This window comes from Vicia villosa, unplaced genomic scaffold (genome assembly GCF_029867415.1).
Source record: "Vicia villosa cultivar HV-30 ecotype Madison, WI unplaced genomic scaffold, Vvil1.0 ctg.000205F_1_1, whole genome shotgun sequence".
In the NCBI taxonomy this organism is placed as follows: domain Eukaryota; kingdom Viridiplantae; phylum Streptophyta; class Magnoliopsida; order Fabales; family Fabaceae; genus Vicia; species Vicia villosa.
Window position 1 is genome coordinate 973,270 of NW_026705069.1, and position 15,935 is coordinate 989,204.

Genomic DNA, 15,935 nt, shown 5'->3' on the forward strand with positions numbered 1-15,935 from the left:
TCAACTACTAAATTTAAATTTATTGAGTTAGCGTCTCATGGGTAATATATTTGATGTCATATATAACTTTTTTTTATAGTTTATACTCATTTAACTAATTTTATTTTATTTATTTTATTTATTTTATTCATGTAGTATGAAGCTTGAGTGCACACTCTTTGGACCATATGTTGATGCCCTAGATTCATTCCTCCAATCCGGCTGCACAGGAAATGTTGTCGTTCTTGCTCAGTATTTGAAAGTGAAATTGTATAAAGGGAAAGTCCAACTACAAAATGCAATGAACTGTACCAAGCTATTGTTTAACCCGACAATTCCTGAGGCAGATAGTTTAAGACTCAAGTAAGTAGTTACTAATTATTTATTGAAAGGTCTGAATTATTTTTATGATATTTTACATTCATTATTGAGTGTTTCTTTCATTTCTTCCATTTCCAGCAATAACATTGGATCACCTACACAACCATTCAGCTATATGAAGGATGCTTCTGAATTGAGCTTGGAAGAGGAATTTTTGAACTTAAGTCAGCGCAAAACTATTGAGGAATTGAAGGACTGTCAAGATGTAATCTTTATGTTAGACGATAGGAATGGTCTAGAGGGGGTGAATAGACCACCTTTTTTGACTTAAGAAAATTTTAGCTTTTGAAACGTGACTTCCCTGAATCACTTAATCGTCTCCGAGCGATTACGTTATCGGGGACCGGATATATGCACTAAACTGAACGGATAAAAATCGGCGAATAATGAATTACGTTTTAACGAATTTATCAATTTCGTCAATTTCACACTTGATAGTATATTACTCACAATGAACGTTTACACTAAAATTTGAACAAAAATTGATTGAGGAATTTTATCGAACACTTGGTGATCGATATTTACCAAACCTTAATTTTTGTTCAACAATGGAAATTTTACAAAGCGAATAGAAACAAGATAGAAGTAAGAACGATAAAGAACACGAGATTTGTTAAGGCAGTTCCTCTGTCGTCCTCGCAGGAGTACGTCTGCCCCTAATTTCAAATGAAATTAGGAAAGTTTTATTTGATTGCAAAATGTTTAACAAGAATAGGATTTACCAATAACCAACTACACAAATGCAGTAAAATTGAGTACAATTCGAGCCTCCCCTTGATTCAAGTTGAATCAAGTCAATGTCAATGATCTTTACGGATCAAGACCCCGATCGTTCCTTTTTCAATCCTCCGGTTGTAGCAAATTTGTTGAGCGGATCTTCAATCCCTCAATCCCTTATGCACGGCTGAATTGATTACCAAAGCAAATCGATCGTCAAAAACCTTCGTACCAAATCTTTGATGAAGAAGGAAAAACCCTAAGGTTTTATACAAGAAACACCCTCAACAATCTTCACTCGAACAAGATAAATGTCTACCATCGAATCTCGAAGAAGACAAATGTCTACCATCGAACCTTATCAACACACGTTCCTTACTCCGATTGAAAAATATGATTATGTGTGATTTTCGATCAATAAGCGAAAGGTTGAAGATGAGAAGAAGCTTGAGTATATCTTTCACGTTTCTTGTTAAAATGCTAGAGAATGATCAATTGGATATTTATACCACACCCTTTGCATAGGCCAATTAGAACACAACAAAAACCAGTGTGAGAAGCGATAGGTCGACCTATTCCCCTGCATAGGTCGACCTGTTGAGAGTTATGCACCTGAAAATGAACTAAGTATGTCACTTGCGTCGACCTGAAGGGTCGGCGTGCGCATTCCCGTGAGCTCCTCAAAATACCATGCGTCGACCTAAGCCATCAATGCGTCGACGCATTTTGTTCTTGCACTTGAGTCACCAAAACTTGATGCGTCGACCTGAAGGGTCGGCGTGTGCATACCCGAGATTCCTCCAAAATCCCATGCGTCGACCTGAGGAAGCAATGCGTCGACGCATTCTGCCTTTACCTGAAATCCTTCACAAAAGGCTTGCAGTAGGTCGACCTATAGTATGTGTGAGTCGACCTATTGGTGTCTTGTGGCCAAACGTGCTTGTCTTTGTGGCATCCATTTGATTTCTATGATTCCACGCTAATTGTAATTAATTCACAATGTTTTGACATCATGAAAACTACACCATTTCCTTCACATACTCCCCCTTTTTGATGATGGCAAAACTTGTGAAAGGCATTGCTTAAAACAAAGTGCTTGCTCCCCCTTTCTACATACTCCCCCTGTCTGGTGCATGTTTTTTTCTGTAGCTTGCTAATTCACTCATTTTCTCCCCCTTTGACAACATCAAAAAGAGACAAGCACTATTATACATACATGGTGGGATAACATCATTCAAGTTTGATCATTACTAAGCCCTTTTGCAATCATAATCATAAAGCAATCATTCACATAAAATAATGCTTAATGACGAAATTTAAAAGGCAACATAACATAAATAACCAAACACACAATGAGCACATAGCTCAATTAATATTCTTACACAAACACATAGTACGGAATAATTTTGTTCAGCATAACATAAAAATAAAAACACAAAAACACTTAAATTGTTCATGAAAAGATGTAAATGTTTTATGCATGAAAAGAGGACACTAGGCATCATCATCTTCATGTCTCTCTTGGTCCGGAGGTGGTGGTTGAGCTGTATGAACTGGAGGGAATGGATAGTGTTGCATAAATGCGTTTGTGAAGGAAGAGAGTTGGTTGCTCTGAGCATCGATCATACCATAGAGTGTGTTGTACCGTTGCTCTTGAATTGTGGAATAGGCCGTAAATTGGGCACCTTGCTCAGTGACACAAGTGGTCAAGGTAGTAAGGTGCTCATTCATCAAATTTTGATTCTCAATTTGTTGGAGATACATAGCCTTAATCAAATTTGCAACATTAGAGCCAGCATTTTCAGCACCCACATCTTCATCTTCACCTTCATTGTCTTCCCCTTCATCAATATTCATATCATCCTCATCTTCTCGGTTTAGGTCAGGATTGTTTCCTCGTAAAATAGCTCTATAGGTACCTGTGGCTTGATTGTAGGAGAATCCCATCATGTTCAAGGTTTTCTTTGTGAATTCTTGGTCGATTGAGATGGACTTCTTGGGAAGCCGTTGAGACGGAGTATTTACCTTATTAAGCACCCATTGGATGAATGATGCGTATCCAATAGCGGCGCCTCTTCTTGATTCCTTCAACTCAAACATCCGCTTCACTATAAAATGAGGCCAATTCACCGGAATTCTGTTTTTGATCAACCAAACTAGATACACTTCTTGTTGGTCAACACGAGAGTATCCGCCTTGCTTAGGTCGGATAATTCGTGCCACAATCCACTGCAGGATTCTATCTAGTATGTTCAGAAGACCTGTAGTAGCCGTCCGAGGGAACAAATTGCTTTGAACGATATGGTCAGCATGAGGGCGCCTCAACATGTTGTTCAATGCAACATTGTAGTCAAACTGAGTTAATATGTTGGTGTCAGTTACCGTGACAGCATTCTCACTTAACGGAAACAAGCCAACATGCCTCCAAGTACTGTCGGTAATGGCGTAAGTGGTTGTACCCATCTGAAAGTTGAACGAACTACCTTGGAAGTGTCCTTCCATCCCATTATAGAAAATCTGAACTAAATCCTCATTGTAATCATGACTTAGTTCAAGAAAAGCACCTAGTTTTTGAACTTCAAGCAAATCGATTACCTGTTGTAGATGAAGTCTTCGCAAGGTTCCCGTGAATAGCATGAATTGTTTGATGACCTTTCTTTTGCTAAAATGGGCTGAGTAGGATTCAACAAGAGCGTCGGGAATAAGAGATAGAGCATCCTCTATTTCAGGTTGTGGTTGAGAAGAGGAGTCCCCTCTGCTTTCTCTCTTTCTTGAGGATTTGTGGGAAGCCATTAATGAATGATTTGGAGGAGATTGATGGAATATTAGATGGAAGTGTTAGGGTTCTTTGGTGTGGAGGTCGACGGCACAAGAAGGAAGAGGAGAGAATTTACCTTGAGTCCCCTTTTTAAAACCTAATTTTGAAATTCTGCGAACGATGCGTCGACCTATGCAGATGATGCTTCGATGCATTAGCCTCAGATTTTAAAAAAATTTCATTGAGTAGGTCGACTCACAGAAGGAGTAGGTCGAACTATGTTTTGCAAATTTCAAAATTTGGCTAGATGCAATGAATGTATGTATGTCACAACCCAATTATGCACAAAACGAACATACTTTTGAACAAATTTCAACTTTACCATATTGATATATTAGCATGAAGTGAATCTAAGGTTGAAACGATATTACCTTTACGCATGGGAGATGGAGAAACATGCCCTCACATATCTTTGAATAAACACTTCAATATATTTGTGAGAACATAGATAATAGTAATAAATAAAGCACATCACTACGCCAAATTTGATATTTGGTATCGCCTAATTTAATAGCACTTTTGAAGAAAGTGCTATTGAAAAGGGAAAAAAAGTTTATAATAGCACTTTGTCGTTGAACGCTATCATAAGAGTATAGTCAACAACCTGGTGATAAAGGTTCTTGCAATCCTGGATCATTTGGCAACAATCCCGAGGTAATTGGTTTCTTTATTAGCTCTCAAATTCCATGTGTTTTTTTTAATAACGATATTAATGTTTTTATTCATATCTTATTGGTTTAGGGTCTCTTTCCTGTTAATATATATTCATCATCCCTGAGTCGTTGTTTGGTTGCTCGTTAATATTAAGGTTAATATTTAAGTTACTATTGTACCAAATGCTTCATTGCCTATATCTGTTGATGGCGGAGACGTATCTCTGGTTGGTCAGGCAATAGGATTAATTGTGCCATGGCAATGAAACTTCTTGAATTTGTTGCTGAATGTGAAAAGGTAAATTACTTATTATCAACTTGCTTGATTGTTACTTGTTTTATTATCGATGAGTTTTATTACTCCACACAAGTAACTATCGGCCTGTTTAGAAAGGAACATTACATTCACCACATTTTAAATATACTTTTTTGTTTGGTTAAATAATTCGAAAAAGACTTGTTAGACCCACATTAAATGTTTGATTATTTTATATATCTTGAATTGGTTTTTATATTGTACAATACATAATTAATATTTCTTCTATGATACAGGAAACAAGAAGCGGTTATTTTGCCTAGCTAAATGGTTGTACTTGTGGGTTCTTGAAGCGTGGTTACTACTTGGTGCTGTGTTGTTGTCGTTTCTTTTTTTTTAGGTGTTTTATTTAGAGAATATGACATTTTATTTTCGAATTTGGATTAAAGTTACTCTTAGATGGAATGCATGCATCTACAAATTTGGATATGCAAATGCACTATTTTTTTAAGTACACTAAATACGTATGATATTTGTATACCAGAGGATTTGGTTTAAAATATTATTTGGTATTGATGGATCATAATATGTATGCAATGAGTAATTTAAAGTGTTATTTGGTATTGAATTAAATGTAGCTTTTTGATTAATAGAATGATTTTATGAAAAAAAGAAAAAAGTGTACCATATATTAGCACTTTCTTTAAAAGTGCTATCAAACATGAGTCATATATTAGCGCTTTCTTTAAAAGTGCTATCAAACACGAGTCATATATTAGCGCTTTTTTTAAAAGTGCTATCAAACATGAGTCATATATTAGCGTTTTCTTTAAAAGTGCTATCAAACATGAGTCTTATATTAGCGCTTTCGTTAAAAGTGCTATCAAACATGTGCCCTTTAATAGCACTTTGTTTGAGAGTGCTGTCAAAATTGAATCAAAACACACACAAAATGCATACTTCAATAGCGCTTTAGACAAAACGCTATTAAAAACCGGTACTTTAATAGCGTTTTTAAAGTGCTATTAAACAAAAAACCTATACAATAGCGGCGCGGTTAATAGCACTTTTAAGCGCTATCAAAAACAAAAAAAAGTGCTAATAAATAGCTTATTTGGTGTAGTGCATGCAACAACTCATAGTTGCAACCTATCCGATATATCAAAGACCCCAAGTTCCCTACGGATGTGAAAGAAGGGCTTGGTAGCTAGTGGTTTTGTAAAGATGTCGGCAAGTTAATTTTTGCTATCAACGTGCTCAAACACTACATCACCCTTCTCAACATGATCCCTAAGGAAATGGTGTCGAATTTCTATGTGTTTCGTGCGAGAGTGCAATACCGGATTTTTGGTTAAATTTATAGCACTTGTGTTATCACAAAAGATAGGAATATGATCAAGCTTGACATTAAAGTCAAGTAATTGTTGCTTGAGCCATAGTATTTGAGCACAACAATTATCGGCCGCCACATATTCCGCCTTGGCGGTTGACAAAGCAACGCACACTTGTTTCTTGCTGTGCCAACTAACCAAGGAATTTGAAAAGAAGTGACATGTTCCAATAGTGCTTTTCCTATCCAATTTGCACCCGGCAAAGTCAGAATCAGAAAATCCAACTAAAGAGCAATCACTACCTTTGGAGAACCATAAGCCATGCTTAGTTGTACCAACAAGATACCTAAGTATGCGCTTAAAGGCTTTTAAGTGAGACTCCTTAGGACATGATTGGTATCTTGCACACATACAAACACTAAACATAATATCGGGACGAGAAGCGGTAAGGTAAAGTAGGGAGCCGATCATACCTCTATACCTTTTTACATCAACCGGCTTACCATGTTCATCCCGATCAAGATTTATCGTGGTAAGCATAGGGTGTCAATGGCCTTGGACTTTGCCATGTCAAAACGTTTTATGAGCTATTGACAATACTTAGTTTGACTCGCAAACGTGCCTTCTTTTAGTTGCTTTATTTGGAGTCCAAGGAAGTAGTTTAGCTCACCCATCATGCTCATCTCAAATTCTCCCTGCATAAGCTTAGAAAACTCCTTTACAAGAGTCATGTTAGTAGACCCGAAGAGAATATCATCAACATACACTTGAACTAATATGGAATGCTTTTCATGTCTCTTAATGAATAGGGTGGTATCAACTTTCCCTCTTGAGAAACCTTGATTAATCAAGAAATTACTAAGCCGCTCGTACCAAGCTCTAGGAGCTTGTTTTAGACCATACAAGGCACGCTTAAGTTTATAAACATAATCAGGATAATCAACGTTTTCAAATCCGGGAGGTTGAGATACATAGACCTCTTTATTAATGAACCCATTTAGAAAAGCACTCTTTACATCCATTTGATAAAGCTTAAAGTTTTGCGAACATGCGAATGCAATTAACAAGCGTATTGCCTCAAATCGGGCGACCGGAGCATAGGTCTCCTCATAGTCGATTCCTTCCTCTTGGCTATACCCTTGAGCAACAAGACGGGCCTTGCTGCAAGTGATGATACCGTTTTCGTCTAGTTTGTTCCTAAACACCCATTTCGTGCCAATTACTCGATGGTCTCGCGGAGGAGGGACAAGGTCTCAAACCTCATTTCTCTTAAATTGGTTTAGCTCTTCTTGCATAGCTAAATACCAATGCTCATCGACTAATGCATCTTTGGAGTTTTTAGGCTCAATTTGAGAGACGAAAGAATAATAAAAACAAAAGTTACTTATCCTTGATCGTGTTGTCACCCCTTTTGATATGTCTCCTAGAATGTTCTCCATAGGATGGTCCTTAGAGGATTTCCATGCAAGGGGAAGATCACTCTTCTCACTTGGTTGGTCTTCCACTTTCTCCTTAGGTGTTTGATCCACTTCCTCTTCATTATTCTCGGGTAAGAGGGATTCTTTATCTTTCTCAAGCTTGGCATCCGGATCCTTAAGTATACTCTCAGTTGAGATACCTGCACCATTAAGAACACTACATTTTCCGACAACTTTCGGATAAGACTCATCAAAAGAGACATGTACGGACTCTTCAACAATATGTAACCTTTTGTTGTATACTCTATAAGCTTTACTAGATTGAGCGTATCCCAGAAAGATACCCTCATCCGCTTTTGCATCAAACTTACCAAGATTTTCCTTTCCATTATTTAGAACAAAGCATTTACATCCAAATACATGAAGGTGGGAAATGTTTGGTTTTCTTCCTTTTAAGAGTTCATACGGTGTTTTGTTTAGAATAGGTCGTATCAAGATCCAATTTAAAACATAACAAGCCGTATTTATGGCATCGGCCCAAAAATATTTTGGAAGCCCATGTTCATTAATCATAGTCCTCCCAAGTTCTTCCAACACACGATTTTTACGTTCCACTACTCCATTTTGTTGTGGAGTTCGTGGTGCAGGGAAGTTATGATTAATGCCATGATTTCCACAAAACTCTTCAAAAAGATGATTTTCAAACTCACCCCCATGATCACTTCGGATGGATACTATGTTAGTATTCAACTTATTTTGGAATAACTTGGCAAATTTCTCAAACGCGGAGAAAGTGTCACTTTTGCTTGCTAAGAAAATCGTCCAACAATACCTAGAGAAATCATCAACTATGACAAACCCACAATAGTTTCCACCTAGACTTTTTATTCTAGATGGTCCAAAGAGATCCATATGAAGAAGTTCAAGAGGTCTCGTAGTAGATACAATGTTTTTAGATTTAAAGGAGATCCTCGTTTGCTTCCCCATTTGGCACACATCACATAAGTGATCTTTGGAAAACTTTATTTTAGGTAGGCCAAGTACTAGATCTTTTGAGACAATTTTATCAAGCAAGTCAAAGTTGATGTGAGCCAAACATCTATGCCAAAGCCATGAGTCTTCACTCATAGTTGCTAGACATTTGGCCTCTATCTGGGATACATAATTTAGGTCAAGCATGTATACATTGTTTACCCTCAGGCCTTTGAACACATCATATTTCTTGTCATCATTTCTAATTATGCAACTTTCTTTAGAAAATGAAACCGAGTATCCTTTGTCGCATAATTGTCTGATGCTAATAAGATTGTGTTTAAGGCCCTCAACTAGAAGGACGTCTGAGATGGTAGTAGAAGAGGGATTACCTACACTACCTTTACCGAGTATTGCTCCCTTGTTGTTATCACCGTAGGTCACAAATCCTTTCTTCTTAGCCACAATGTCATAGAATAAAGATAAGTCACCCGTCATATGTCTTGAGCATCCGCTATCTAGAAACCATCTTCTCTCGGATGGCTCAAGACATTCCACCTACAAATTTAAACAAGGTTAATAGGTACCCAATTTTCATTGGGTCCTTGTGTGTGAGTGAAACAAAGTTTGCTCTTAGGAGTCCATTTGAAAATTCCTTTGGGAACCAAGAATCTCCTAAAGCGACATTTTTTAATGGTATGCCCCCTTTTGCAACAATATAGACATCTTGAGTTTGAATGGTCATCACATTTGCTAGATTGATCTTTTATCACATAAGTGGATCGTTGATACGGATTTAGCATACTATTTTTGAAATGTGATCGATCAATAGCATATATGATTTTTGGTTGTGAAGCCTTGTCTAATTTGGCTTTGATAGTTTTAACTTCTTTTTGCCAAATGTGACAAGTCTCACATCCTCCCCATCTAAACCAAGGACTCTTGTCAACAAAGCTTGTGTCTTTGATACTTTTGATCATAGATTCCTTGAGGGTTTCTAATTCCTTTTCGGAATCGAAAACTTTCTTCTCAAGATATTTGAAGATTCTTTTATTTGAAGCTAAGCGTTGAAATTCTTCCTTAGCTTCATAATGCAAAGTATCAAAGGCATACTTTAATTCAAAATAAGACATAGCATCAACATTATTGTATTTCTCATGACTTACAATCTTTTTCTTCTTTTGATGTTCCATGAGACATAGGTTGACGGTTTCCTCTTCATCGCTTGAGCTTTCTTTGCTAGATGAGTCACTATCACTTTCCCAAGCGATATAGGCTCTTCTTCCTTTTGTTTGCTTCTTTTGAGGTTTGCTTTTTGCCTTATCTTTCTTAAGCGAGGTGCAATCCGGCTTGTAGTGACCCGGTTTACCACAATTGTAACTAGACCCTCTAGGTTTAGTCTTCTTATACTCATCTTGTTTGTTAGGCTTTGATTGACGTCTATAGTCAACAAGATTGTTGTCCGAGTGTTTAATTTCATTCTTTCGAAGATATTTATTGTATCTTCTCACGAACAATCCTATATCTTCATCCGGACTATCATCATCGTCACTAGATTCACTATCACACGTATCTTTGGTGGATGACTTAGAACTTGAAGCCTTTAGAGCAATAGACTTCTTTTCGGTGTCCTTTGACTTCTCTTTCTTTTCTTTCTTTTCGTGCTTGTTTAGGTTCATGAGATCTTGCTCATGTTCTTCAAGCTTTCCAAATAGAGCCGTGAGATCCGATGTAGAGAGATTGTTGGCTTCTTTGATTGCCGTGACCTTAGGTTGTCATTCCCTACTAAGATATCTCAAAACTTTGTTAGTAGCTACGACATTGGGAGTAATATGTCCCAAAGTGTGTAAAACGATTGATAATATGAGAAAATCTCTTTTGCATTTCCGCAATGGTTTCACCTTGCTTCATATGAAAGAGATCAAACTCTTGCGTTAAGGTATTGATTCTAGCTAGTTTAACATCATTAGTTCCTTCATGGGCGACTTGTAATGCATCCCACATTGCCTTAGCCGTTTGGCAATGCGACACACGAAAGTACTCATCAACCCCTAAGGAAGCAATAATCATGTTTCTAGCTTTCCAATCATACCCGTAATTCATTTCATCTTTTTCATCCCATTGTGCTTGAGGTTTAGGTTTGGTGATGCCTGCATCGTTGGTTATGGTGATAGCCATAGGAACATTGACGATGACATCCCATATTTTTCTATCAACGAAGTTGATATGAATGCACATACAGTCTTTCCAATAACTATAGTTTTCTCCAATGAAAACAGGCGCTTTATTATACGCCCCTTTTTGACCGCTCTCCATTTTCCAAAAAGTTATATCAAGCACTAGAATGAACTGGAGCTCGTGATACCACTTGTTAGACGATAGGAATGGTCTAGAGGGGGGGTGAGTAGACCATATTTTTTGACTTAAGAAAATTTTAGCTTTTGAAACGTGACTTCCCTGAATCACTTAATCGTCTCCGAGCGATTACGTTATCGGGGACCGGATATGTGCACTAAACCGAACGGATAAAAAACGGCGAATAATGAATTACGTTTTAACGAATTTATCAATTTCGTCAATTTCACACTTGATAGTATATTACTCACAATGAACGTTTACACTAAAATTTGAACAAAAATTGATTGAGGAATTTTATCGAACACTTGGTGATCAATATTTACCAAACCTTAATTTTTGTTCAACAATGGAAATTTTACAAAGCGAATAGAAACAGATAGAAGTAAGAACGATAAAGAACACGAGATTTGTTAAGGAAGTTCCTCTATCGTCCTCGCAGGAGTACGTCTGCCCTTAATTTCAAATGAAATTAGGAAAGTTTTATTTGATTGCAAAATGTTTAACAAGGATAGAATTTACCAATCACCAACTACACAAATGCAGTAAAATTGAGTACAATTCGATCCTCCCCTTGATTCAAGTTGAATCAAGTCAATGTCAATGATCTTTACGGATCAAGACCCCGATCGTTCCTTTTTCAATCCTCCGGTTGTAGCAAATTTGTTGAGCGGATCTTCAATCCCTCAATCCCTTATGCACGGCTGAATTGATTACCAAAGCAAATCGATCGTCAAAAACCTTCGTACCAAATCTTTGATGAAGAAGGAAAAACCCTAAGGTTTTATACAAGAAACACCCTCAACAATCTTCACTCGAACAAGATAAATGTCTACCGTCGAATCTCGAACAAGACAAATATCTACCGTCGAACCTTATTAACACACGTTCCTTACTCCGATCGAAAAATATGATTATGTGTGATTTTCGATCAATAAGCGAAAGGTTGAAGATGAGAAGAAGCTTGAGTATATCTTTCACGTTTCTTGTTAAAATGCTAGAGAAAGATCAATTGGATATTTATACCACACCCTTTGCATAGGCCAATTAGAACACAGCAAAAACCAGTGTGAGAAGCGATAGGTCGACCTGTTCCCCTGCATAGGTCGACCTGTTGAGATTTATGCACCTGAAAATGAACTAAGTATGACACTTGCGCGACCTGAAGGGTCGACGTGCGCATTCCCGTGAGTTCCTCAAAATACCATGGGTCGACCTAAGCCATCAATGCGTCAACGCATTTTGTTCTTGCACTTGAGTCACCAAAATTTGATGCGTCGACCTGAAGGGTCGGCGTGCGCATACCCGAGATTCCTCCAAAATCCAACGCGTCGACCTGAGGAGGCAATGCGTCGACGCATTCAGCCTTTACCTGAAATCCTTCACAAAAGGCTTGCAGTAGGTCGACCTATAGTATGTGTGATTCGACCTATTGGTGTCTTGTGGCCAAAAGTGCTTGTCTTTGTTGCATCCATTTGATTTCTATGATTCCACGCTGATTGTAGTTAATTCACAATGTTTTGACATCATGAAAACTACACCATTGCCTTCCACTTTATGCCTAATTTCTTTATAACTATTTAGGAACTCAAATAATTTTTTTGTTGGTTAACTTAACATTATTGTTGTTTTTGTGTGTGTAGAATATAGTTTGTATTGTGTTAGGGACAATCAAACATGTTATTGGTGGCAATGATTGGTGGTATGCTGCATATGTCTGCAACAAGGGGGTTCTTATAGATTCCAAGAGGATTTTCTGCCCTAAATGTGACATACATGTTTGGACAATTGTTCCAAGGTCTTTATCCTAAATTATTTTTGTTATATTGTTCACAAGTACTTACTGTGTTTATGTATTTATATATTTATATATTTATATTATATCTAAATGTTTGGTAACTAATGTTCTTACTTTCTCAAATATGATTTTCTTAAATATATAGGTACCGCATAAAACTTAGGGTGATTGATGAAACCATTTCTGCTACTTTCGTGCTTTTTGATCGAGATTGTTATTTGTTGACAAAGAAGACATGTTCTAATTTGATTGAGGAAATGGATCGTGTGAGTGATATCAAAATATTCCTTTCTGATACATGTTTTAAATTATAAATAATTTGACTCCATCATTGTGCATACCACATAAACCTTCCCTCTACTCTCACTCATTTTATATTTCACATTTTCACTACGATGGCGTTGTCATATTACGAGTTGATTTCTAAAACTTACTATGTTAAACAATGTGTATTTTAGGATCCTGAGCCAACCATTTTGCCAAAAATTATCGGTGAATTTGTCGAGCAAACTATATTATTTAAGATAGTTGTCAACAATGACGTGAACTCTTGATTTGAACAGTCATTTCGCGTCAAAAAAGTTTGTGCTGACCAAGTTATTGTCTCTAAGTTCAAAACTGCTGTGAAGGTATTTCATAATGTGTTACATTATATAATTTTAAGTTTTAAAATTAAAGGGCCATATGTGTTTGTAGCTAATTGATTGTTATCAATTTTGATGCTATTTAGAATTCAGCTGGTGTTGAGGATGATTTGGCTACTGGTGTTGTTCATAGTGAGGTGGATGCTGGTGTAGTTCAGGATTTGAATTACAAATTTGAGAACGTCGTTGCTGAGGAGATGTGTGAAGATAATGGTTTGGTGTCAAAAGATATGGAAGCTGGTGCTGCTGATTGCACTCCTGTTAAGAGGAACATTGTGGAAGTTGCTGATGATAATGATGGAGCCTACTCAAGAATTTAAAAACACATCAATATTGAGAAGGATTGACGGGCCTGCTTCTGATATTTATATTTTGTTTTGTTTTATGCTTGGTTTTTAGTATTAATATGTAATGCACACTTCACTGTTGTGTCCTATTTCAGATTTCTTTTTATTTTGTGTAATGGTATTTGGTTGCCTTATGAGTTTTGTTCATCTAAGTTGAACCATGACAATGCTACTTACTGACAATGCTATTTGGTATATGTAATCAGCTCTGCGTTATATCAGATAATATATATCAGATATTTGTGATTTTGATTATAAAATATTTGTGATTTTGACTATCAATTCTGCATTAAATCAAACAACCATCTCAAGATAGAATTGCTTAAGTTAATATACTGCATCTTTGTCATATATATAATGCATGTTCGCTGTTATATATAATGCAGCTTTACATATATATAATGCAACTTTGTCATTTATAATTGTCATATATATAAATACAGGTTTGCAATAATGATACTTACTATAATAACATTGGCTTCTTTGGGTTTGTGTTCATCAAAGTTGAGTTCAACTAAGTTGGTTAATTACAATGCTGCTTCTTTTGTTATGTTGTTATGTTGTTATGTTGTCTGTGTTGGAGTAATAATTTTAAAGTATTGATGTCGATTTTGCACTGAAAGCATTGAAAAGAGCCAGCTCTCTATATTAAATGGTTCTTTTCTTAACTTTATGATTTCTCTATCTTAAATGGTTCTTTTCACTGTTGTTTCACGTTGGTAAATGATGAATCAACCGATAAAGAACTATGAAGGTTGGGTTCAAGACAGAAAATTATTTAGTACATTTCTTATCCAATCATTAAGTGGGGACTTGGAAGGTATAGAGAAAGGTGAGGTTAGTAGGTTATGTAGATGGAATCATAGTCTCTCGGTCAGTTATACAGAGTCTCTCAATTCTGAATTTACATCAATACAACTTCCTTCTTCTCCTGTTTTTATGCTTTGATTTGTTCTCAGTTATATGAATCTATCATATATGATCAAATGTTTGTAACATAATATTATAATAATCAATTGTTAATGAGATAAAAAATGAATCACAGGAAAATAATGGTTTATACAAATTTCACTATGCAACAGTGCTATATAGCCCATCATTCAACAAAATTTTATATTAAATAGTATATCATGGAACAATAGAAACTTTTTAAATTTTTGGTGAGCTATAGCACTAATATTGTGCAGCTATTTAACAAAATTTTTGCTAATAGCAATAGTAAAACATGTCCAACATCATACGAGGTAAAATAATCATATACTCATTTGACAAAAAGTTTGACAAGTTGGTCTTGCAATATTCTGGTTGTGAACTATTTCTAGAATTGCCATTTTTAATGATTCGTATCGCGTAAATAAATTATGTATGGTTTTTGATTCTACCAGTTTCAACTTGACACTGCCCACAAAGTATGATATAAAATTATCATGCTGTGAACAACAATATAATGGAAAATATTTTTTTTTAATGGGATTATTTTCTTACTGTCTTAAATGTGATTTTGGGTTCAATAAAATTCTTGAAAATTGTTTTGTACATTTCTTATCCCATGATTAATTTGTTGCACCATTAAAGAATGTGAAAATTATTTGGGAAAATGTTGCATTTACATTATTTGACAGTCCCAACATCCACCTCAATTTTCTGCTCAATCATTTTGTATAAGAGCAATATGGTATTCTCTATCACTTACACATTCACATAAAAATACATCTTTCTTTGCCACTACCTTTTTCATCCACCGCATAACCATTTGAATTTTGACAGGAAGTAATAATTTACACTGGCTATGGATGGAGACAACTCTTCTATTGCCAGATTTCGAAGGAAGATGATAATAAGAAGCAAGGAATCTAAACATAACAGCAAAGTCACAGGTTTCTAAACTCTTTAATTTGTAGCATTCTATATCATCTTTGTTTTTAATAACAAGGTTATTACCTTTCCTGCCAAATACATGTTATTACTTTTCCTGCCAAATCATGAAACTCAATTTTGTATATCCTTAATACATAGTTTTATTTAGTATAACTTATTTTTTTCTCAAAATATCATTTGCAAACGATATGGGATTCTGGTTCAACTTAAAAACTACCATGTCAGTGTAATTTTTGTTGAATTTTCATGTAGAACTCAAGTGATTTTTGTATACTATATGAACTTTTAATTTATGCTCTTTACGTGTTAGACGAAAATTTGACACCGCTTACGCATACGTATGAACTTGGAGCTTCAACCAGTGGCCAACATCGTCGCCCAAGAACTC

At 36.0% G+C, this 15,935-nt stretch overlaps 1 long non-coding RNA gene across 1 annotated transcript; it reads left to right on the forward strand.

Moving 5' to 3' along the window:
• The first annotated feature begins 4,481 nt into the window (after positions 1 to 4,481).
• LOC131625310 (uncharacterized) lies at positions 4,482 to 5,264 on the forward strand. The gene is made up of 3 exons (XR_009290833.1): positions 4,482 to 4,549; positions 4,637 to 4,846; positions 5,101 to 5,264. It is a non-coding gene; the product is annotated as an uncharacterized LOC131625310 (long non-coding RNA).
• Positions 5,265 to 15,935: the final 10,671 nt, after the last annotated feature.